The sequence below is a fragment of the Zingiber officinale genome, chromosome 2B (assembly GCF_018446385.1).
Source record: "Zingiber officinale cultivar Zhangliang chromosome 2B, Zo_v1.1, whole genome shotgun sequence".
Classification (NCBI taxonomy): domain Eukaryota; kingdom Viridiplantae; phylum Streptophyta; class Magnoliopsida; order Zingiberales; family Zingiberaceae; genus Zingiber; species Zingiber officinale.
Window position 1 is genome coordinate 49,087,895 of NC_055989.1, and position 8,017 is coordinate 49,095,911.

Below are 8,017 nucleotides of genomic sequence, written 5' to 3' on the forward strand. Positions count from 1 at the left end.
TTAACTACTTCTCCCTTTTCCTTGGGAATGCTATCAGATGTTGCTCCATTTTCCGGGTGTTTGGGCTGCTGCCTCAATCCCCAGATTTAGGAATACGTATCGTGTCCTTGAATGCAACATCATTTCCCAGATGTCTCTGCACGCCCCAAGGAGAACTTTTTACTTCTATTTCTTTAAGAAGAGCTCATCCTTCTCCTACTCTTATGCTCTTCTTAGGCTCCTTTGTGCTATGGAAACCCTAGCGAGGTCTGATGAAATTTCCTCACTACAGCAACAGCTCACTCATCTGACTCAGTTACTCGCCCAAAAGGACGAGGCTTTATTGGAGATGACTCAGAGTAGCGACCTTCAGTCTTCCCTTCGTCGGGAGATGGAAGAACTCTAGTTGGCTGCTAAATCTCGGACCCGGGCTAAGACGGCCTTGAAGCATAAGGCTTATGCAGATCTGGAGAGCCAGACTCACTTTATCACATACATGAAGATAAAACACGAAGATTCTCCCACTTTTCTTCAAGAAGAAAATCGTCTAAAATATGAAACTATCGCCCAACAACATCGCTCCATGCAGCATATCTAGACGGAACTGAGGCAAATACGAGCTCAGCTGGGGCAAGCATGCCAAGCACATCACTCCAACTATCAGTGCCCACCTGAACCGTGTTGGGTCTTTCGGGCCTCGAAAATCGCTTTTACGCGTCGCGGAAATCCCCAAACCCCCGCCACCAGATCCGTGCGAAGAATAAAATTTCGAAAAACCTACGAGTACGAGTTTACAAACTCTAGATCTACATTAGAGTACGAGTTTTACCCTTGATGCGCGCCTTTCACAAATCCCGCTCGTCCAAGGTGCCGGATCTTAAGATTGTCAAAGTAGACAACCCTCTAAAGTATCAACACGAACAAATCGATGGAGGGAGAACCTTAGAGTGTGCTAGCACTCCAAGAAGGTCTCGGCAATGGAGAGGAGAGGGAGAGAAGAATTGGAGCAAGGAAGAAGATGATGGAATAATGCCTTGAATGAAATCAATATTCCATTCATCACACAAAAGTGGCCGACCACTATCTTGTAACTCCTCTCATTTAATGTGGCCATTAAAATGAGGAGGAGATTTGTAACCTCTATGAGGTGGCATACACATGTTCTAAACATGATGATGTGGCATATCATCATTGGCCACTTAATGCCAAGTCACAAATGATGTGGCATAAAGTCAAGTCAAACTTGATTCTTCCTCTTCCTCTTAAGTCAAGTCAAACTTGACTTAATCTCTCTCATGGTTGATATTATCCAACCATTTAATTCAAGCCAATTTAATATAATGAATCTAATTCATTTAATTAAATTGATTCAATGAGTCATAATCTAAATTAGACTCATTGAACACATGAATCAACTTGAGTCTAACTCAATTAACCCAATTAGGATTACTCTTAATCCAATTTGATTCATCATATGAATCTTATCCTCTTGGTTCATCATATGAACCTAATCTCCATCTAATTGTCCTTAGTGTGTGACCCTATAGGTTCTTGTAACGTTGGCAATGCCCCTAAACCCATTTAGGAGCATAAGTAATGAGCGGTATCTAGCAACACATCATTACTACCCAAGTTACAAGAATGTTGAGATCCAACATCACCTTGTGACTACTAATTGTGACTCCTCACAATATATTGTTGGTGCAACATCGCTTAGGTCAAGATTGACCTGGTTGACCAAGCTTGAGTCTTGGGTTGGGTTTCAATGTTTGACAATACGAGACTTTGATGATATGGACAAGTGCAGGTGCAGTTGTTCAATTGAGGAGATTGTATGGTGCAATTCCCCTCTGATCAGGGTCTGATCAGGTTGATTGAAGAAGAGTTAAGTAGGTCAAGGTTGACCAGATACTTGACTGGGAAGTCCTAACTGGGATGTTAGGCAGAAGGTGAAAATCCTAGTGAGTGAAGCTAGGTGAAAGTCCTAGTGAGTGAAGTTAGGTAGAATGGAAGTGCTGGTGAGTGAAGCCAGGCAAAGGAGAATCCTAGTGAGTGAAGTTAGGTGAAAGTTCTGGTGAGTGAAGCCAGGCACGGGAGAAATCCAGATGAGTCAAGGTTGACCAGACATCTGGTGAAAGTCCAAGTAGGTCAAAGGAGTGACCGGATACTTGGCATGATGAAGAAAAGTCCAAGTGGGTCTAAGAGGTTGACCGGACACTTGGTGAGGGAGTCCTAGCAGGTCAAGGGTGACCGGATGCTAGGCATGATGAACCAACAGGTCAAGGTTGACCAGATGTTGGTTTGGGAGGTTTGGGACTTGGTTTTGGACAAAAACCAGTAGCTGGATCGATCAGCCGATTGATTGGCTGGAGCCCAATCGATCGACCGATCGATTGGTGTGTCCCTGCGACAAGTCTTCGTCCCAATCGATCCTGATCGATCGATTGGGAGGCAGTCGCGAGCACACAGTAGCCTTCTGGATCGATCAGTGGATCGATTGGGAAGGTGCTGTATGTCGCGATAAGCCTTGGATCGATCCACAAATCGATCCAGGCGAATTTCCAGAGCATAGAGGCGCTCTGGATCGATCCGTGGATCGATCCAAAGCCTTCCCGATCGATTGGGAGCAATCCAATCGATCGGGATCCGACCGTTGGCGCAGATAAAGGCCGTTGGCGTGCATTTTCTTCGGTAGAACTTCTACTGTTTATTCCCGATCTTCACCAGCGACTCCACAACATCTCTTGAGGTTCAGATCGCCAGTTCTTGAAGGATCTTGGAGAGACGTCCAAGTCAAGAGGCGAGAACACAAGAAGAAGGAAAAGCTAGGGTTAGGGTTTTCAGCTGTAAAACCTGTAAGATTTGTTGTATTTATTATTCCCTTTGCTCACTTCTTGTATTGAGAGATTGTAGGGCTTCTCCACCTTTGGTAGTTACCATAAAGGAGTGTTTATTAGTGGAGGGTGCGTGAGTAGGTGTGGATCCTTGGACTAGTCACCTCTTGTGAGGTGGATACCAAGTAAACCATCCTTGTTAGCGTTGTGTGTTTTTGTTTCTTGTATTTCCGCTGCATATCCTTGAAGAAACAAGCAACGACGAGCACCTAGCACGCGACGAGTTATTCACCCCCCTCTAGTTACTTTTCGGTCCCAACAAGTGGTATCAGAGCAAGGTCGCTCTTCACCAGAATCATCGCCGGAAGGGGCAAACAAAACAAGCAAAGCTAGGGGGTGAAGAAGTTGGAGCAAATTCATCAAAGTCGAAGAATTCAAGAAGCTCAACTTCAAGATGCAATTCCAAGATGGATTTGGATTTGACACAAGGATGGCTCCACCATACACATCCACAAGCTTCGATTCTTGGAAATCAAGAATCGAAAATTTTCTTATGATGGAGATAGAGCAATGGTTTGCTCTCATAGAAGGATTTGAAGCTCCAAAGAACTCCAAGGGCAAAGCTCTCAAGAAAAGCAAATGAAGTCAAGAGCAAGTTCAAAGGAGCAAGACAAACGACAAGGTGACCAAGCTTTTGGTCAATTTATTGTCAAACAACATTTTGGCTCAAATTGGAGAGTTTGAAGATGTCAAGGAGCTTTGGAACAAGTTGGCAAAGATACATGAGATCCCCTCCACTGTACCAAATCAAGAAGAATCCAAAGAGGGCGACCTAATGGATCAAGACCAAGAAGAGGAGGACTCCGAGGTTGAGAGATGCTCAACCTCCGAAGAGGAGGTCCAAAAAGCTTCATCCTCAAAGGAGAGCAATCAAAAGAGCAAGGAAGGAGTACATTCCTTGTTTCATGTACAAGAGGATGAAGATGAAGAAGAAGGTGAAGCCTCTACCTCTAGGATTGAGGGGGAGCAATCTTCATTGACACCGGAACAAGAGCAAGAAGAATCTTCCACATCCGGGTCAAAAGAAGAAGAGGATGATGTAGCTTCCATCTCCACAAGTCAAGCAAAATCAAATGGAGGAGTATCATCTTCGGATCAAGAGGAAACCTCCACATCCACATCACATGGAGAAGATGCCACCCCTACAAGGAAAGGTATAAATATTTCAATAAATAATAAAAATCATATAATATGTTTTGAATGTAGGGAACATGGGCATTACAAAAGTAAATGCCCTAAATTGGTCAAGAAAAAGGGTCAAGTGGTACAAAAGGGCAAGGAGAAGCCCAAGGAGACTATCCCCGGAACAAAAAAGAGCAAGGAGCACATTGTGTGCTTCTCGTGCAATAAAAATGGGCATTACCGAAGTCAATGCCCTAAGGGGAAGAAGGTGATTAAGGCTCAAGAAGGAAGCTCAAGTCAAGGGGGAGCCTCCAAGGTAAAAAGAAAGGTAACTTTTATTGAGCCTTCGTCTTTAAATCATGGTAAAAAGCATGATAGGTCTAACTTATATCATTTTAATGTTATTTACCATGAAAATAGGAAGCATGATAGCGTTAAGGAAAAACATATAACCTTTCATGCTAAAACTACCACACCTAGGATTAGGAAGGTAGATGAAAATCTAGGCAAGAAAACTAAGAGTTTTAGTTATAGGCCTAGAAATAAAAATGCTCATGGGTTTAATGGAAAACCAAAATCTAAGGATTTAATGGTAGAAAATCAAGTCTTGAGGTCAAAGCTTGATAAAATGGAAAAGACTCTAAAAAGGATGAAAAATATCCTAAAGAGGCAAAATGAGCATAGCCTAGGTTTAGGAGCACAAAGGTCATCCAATGACCATAGAGGTTTGGGATACAAACCCAAGGCTAAGAAGGATGTGCTCTCTTATCATAGGGTTCCATATAGCTATGGAACAAACCCTACGTCTAGTGGTCAAGTCAAAAATACTAGGGAGGTCATCTTTAAGAGTATTTTTGCAATAAATGTGACTAAGACTTCTAAGAAGTCTAAGAAAGTCACAAACAAGGTCACAAGGGAAGCAATCCCTAGGGTTGACCTAGAAAAGGTGACCAAGGCTTCTAAGAAGCCTAACAAGGTCACTAGGAAGGTATCTAGGGAAGTTATTCTTAGTGAGTACCTAGAGCATCCAAGGAGCATCAATAGGTTTTGGGTTCCTAGGAGCATTTTCTCTACCCCATAGATGGGTTAGAGAGTGTCAACTCTAAGAAGAAGGGTAGTTAACCCAACTTTAAAAAAATTGACACTCAAGGAGCATTTTCAAGGTTATTATTAACCTTCGAAAAAGAAATGGATTAATGAGGTACTTTTTGAAAGAGTAAAATGTGCCAAAATTTGAGAAGTATTGATTCCATTTTAAAATGGCACATATTGGGAAAAATCATAAGAACTACCAAGTTGGGATTTTGGTATGTTCTTAGGAAATTAAAGGCAATTTAAGCCTTAATTTAAAAGTGCTACTCTTGTGGAAAAATGCAATATGCCAATCCGTGAGGAATAAATTTAATTTCAATTGACATAAATTAAACAAGAGAAATAGAAATGTCAATTTAGGTTTTGGCAGTTTCTTGAAGCATTTAGGGCAATCTAGATTTAATTTTTAAGTTTAGCTAAGTTTTTTGGATACCTAGATAGGTAGTCTAGGTATACTTTATTTATGCTAACATTTGTCATGTTTTGTTTGTCCAATATATGTCATGACATCATATTTAGTTTTGTATTGTGCATTCATGACTTATTATGAAAAATACAAAAATACCATATCATGTCATACATACATCATGTAGTTGTAGGAATTTTTCTTTTGAAAGCTATTTCATTTTGATATATGTCATAACATTATCATGCATTATGTTTATTTTCTTAAAATTAAGGACAAATGACATTACTTCAACAAGTGACATTTGTTTTACAAGGGGAATAAACAAGTGGTATTTGTTCAACAATTGGTAATCAACAAGTGACATCCTAAGTGGATGTTCAATATCTAATTTAAAATGCCTAGATAGATATGCATGATCCCTAGATTAGGGCAAAACCAAACTTTACATCTCACAAAGACCTATAAGGTGACTTGTATGTGTTTTAGTACACATTAGATACAAGTGAGATGGTAGGATGATGAACAAAGCTCAAGATGTTGATTAAGTGCATTCTTTTGAGTTTTAAGTTCATCAAAACACATAGTTATGTGTTTTCCCATCATTAGGAAAGTTAATGTACAAGTCATGTGCATTAAGCCCAAGGAACATGATGGGATATTGGTTTTGAAAATATTTTTAAAATGATTTTGGAAAATCTTGGTGAAGGCTATCTCTTGATAGTAATCACCATTGAATAGTTAAACACAAACTTGAAGAAAACACTAAAGTTTTTGCAAGTTTTCAAGTTTGTGTCGATCTTTGAAAAATATGAAGTATTTTCTTAGAAAACTATTTTTTCATGATAAAGTATACCATAAATAATGTCTACACAAATTTTTATGATTTTTGGAATTTTGTAGATCTTTCTAGGGGTTTCTGAAATTCACTGAAAGTGAATTTCAGAAATATCAGGACCTCAATCGATCACCCGATCGATTGAAGGGTCTCAATCGATCAGGCAATCGATTGAGAGTAAGCTTCTCGCGAACAGAAGCTTCCTGGATCGATCCACCGATCGATCCAGCCCTCCTGAATCGATCAGTGGATCGATTCAGCAAGGTTCAATCGATTGGAACCCAACTATAATCGATCCAAGTTACTGATTTTGGCTGGGAAGGCCTGATTTCAGCATCCTTGAACCTATTTCAGTTTAGGTAACCATTCCAAACCCTTAAAAATGCATTTGTATACATAAACATGATGTTTTCATGTTGAAAACAAGGATGGATTGGTTAAGGAAGACTAAATTGAAGTTTAGGTTGAGGTTTGTTTCAAATTTTGAATATTTGAACCTCAAAACTTCTAAAATTGAGTTTCCTAAAGTTTTAGGGATTCCAAGTCATTGTTGGTGCAATGACAAAAGTTATCACCATGTCTTTAGGGGGAGGGACTCTTTAAAGACATGAAAATTATTTTTCATGAACCTTGGAAGGTGGTTAACCTTCTTTTAAGAACATGCTCAAGGTTGAGTGGTTGAACCTTAATGGGGAGTGGATATCCTCATTGTACAAGTGGGTTTAAGTGGAAAATGCTCAAGGATGGACATTTGGCTACATTGGGGAAGAATGTAGGGTTAAGGATAATGAAGGGTATGAGACTTTCATTATTGTGTTGATCACAACGAGTGAAGTTGTGAACAACGAAGCACAACTCTTCAGGGGGAGAGTTATCAACAAGTGAATTTGTTGAGGTGTGCCCAAACATGGGGCATGGGTTGATGTGTGCCTAAAGATGGGTTGGTGTGTGCCCAAAAATGGGGTTGATGTGTGCCAATAGGGGGAGAATGAAAGGACTTATGAAAGGGGGTAAGTTAGGCTTTCATTATCTAAGAGGGAGTTTGCCCTCTTAAGGGGAAAATGAAGAGCTTAACTTATGTGTTCATTACCTAGTGGTATGAAGAAGGCTTAGACTATGAGATTAGCCTAACTTAAATATGGTATTGTCAAACATCAAAAAGGGGGAGATTGTTGGTGCAACATCTCTCAGGTCAAGGTTGACCTGGTTGACCAAGCTTGAGTCTTGGGTTGGGTTTCAATGTTTGACAATACGAGACTTTGATGATATGGACAAGTGCAGGTGCAGTTGTTCAATTGAGGAGATTGTATGGTGCAATTCCCCTCTGATCAGGGTCTGATCAGGTTGATTGAAGAAGAGTCAAGTAGGTCAAGATTGACCGGATACTTGACTGAGAAGTTCTAACTGGGATGTTAGGTAGAAGGTGAAAATCCTAGTGAGTGAAGCTAGGTGAAAGTCCTAGTGAGTGAAGCTAGGCAGAATGGAGTGACCGGATACTTGGCATGATGAAGAAAAGTCCAAGTGGGTCTAAGAGGTTGACCGGACACTTGGTGAGGGAGTTCTAGCAGGTCAAGGGTGACCGGATGCTAGGCATGATGAACTAACAGGTCAAGGTTGACCAGATGTTGGTTTGGAAGGTTTGGGACTTGGTTTTGGGCAAAAACCAGTAGCTGTATTGATCAGCCG